The sequence below is a fragment of the Arachis ipaensis genome, chromosome B03 (assembly GCF_000816755.2).
Source record: "Arachis ipaensis cultivar K30076 chromosome B03, Araip1.1, whole genome shotgun sequence".
Classification (NCBI taxonomy): Eukaryota; Viridiplantae; Streptophyta; class Magnoliopsida; order Fabales; family Fabaceae; genus Arachis; species Arachis ipaensis.
This window is the reverse complement of record NC_029787.2, coordinates 26,797,545-26,798,483: the sequence shown is the minus strand read 5'-3', so window position 1 is coordinate 26,798,483 and position 939 is coordinate 26,797,545.

Here is a 939-nt window from a genome sequence, read left to right as displayed (position 1 = left end):
TTTTTATATTAAAAATATTATTTTTGATAAGTTGTTATTGTTGTTAATGAAATACAATACTGTGTTGAAGCATAAATATATTTGATGAAAATAAACTCGTTGACAATTTGGCTTTTGACAAATAAAAAGGAAGGTAAGTTCTTTGGACTTCCATTGGTCAAGTGTTAAGTGCAAAAAACTATTACCATGTGCTTTACATGGTCAACACATACACAACAATCGAAAAAAATTGGAAGCATTTACGTGCTCTTATATTAAAGATACAAATGTCCAAGAATGTCTCCAAGAACATTTGATTCAACAAATAATTAGATAGATATATTTAGTTACTAGAAGAAAATAACTTCTACTAGGATGTAATTATAATTTTTAGTTTCTAGAATTGCTTATAAATAGAATCCTAATCTGAATATTTGTATGTCCTACCATTAACGCATATTTAGATGTCCCACCGGTAATTCATGAATTGGATTATGTGTCTGTAGATTTTTGGTATTTATTTGTATCTGATCCACAAATTATGAATATTCGATTTGTAAAATGATGGGATTGGATAAGATTCGATCTCTGTGCTTAAAAGATTGAATCCCGAATATCTTGTCTATATTCGCAGAACGATCCATAGATCCATAATATTTAGTTCTTATCAACCCATGATAAATTGATAAAGGCTATAAAAAGCCAGTCCATAGAACATACTATCAGTAATGAAAAGGAAAAGAAAATCCAATTAGCTAATAGCAAAAAGATTTAAATGCATTACGCATAACCTAAAAATTCTAAAGAGTAAAACATGATCTTATCTTTGGAAAAAAAAAAAAGAACAAACAAGATAGTGCATATGAAAACATGTAAAAGGGAAATAATTAATCATCATTTTGGTGCATGCGTTCAATTTTCTAAGAATTTCATTTGTCAATCCACATCTACCATACCCTT